Below are 304 nucleotides of genomic sequence, written 5' to 3' on the forward strand. Positions count from 1 at the left end.
TTAAACCCACCATGAAGTAAAGAAAGATAACCTCTGCTGCGAGTGCCATCTGGTGACCGGACGGAGTAGCTACTCTCTTAAAAAATAAATCGTCAGAGACCACCTTTGGGGCAGTCCTGCTGTTGTTATCGGTGTAGATTTGTTACTTTTCTCGAGCCTGTGTCAGGAATACCTCGCTTGACTCGCGGTGCCACTCGGACGTGCCATATGGCACCGCTCGGCTTTACTCAAGTGTGATGACGTCAGAGTGAGGATGTAGAGTCGACGACCGTCTTTTGTTTTCCCTCGAGTCTCGCAAGGGATG

This window comes from Penaeus monodon, chromosome 29, assembly GCF_015228065.2.
Source record: "Penaeus monodon isolate SGIC_2016 chromosome 29, NSTDA_Pmon_1, whole genome shotgun sequence".
NCBI classification, from domain to species: Eukaryota; Metazoa; Arthropoda; class Malacostraca; order Decapoda; family Penaeidae; genus Penaeus; species Penaeus monodon.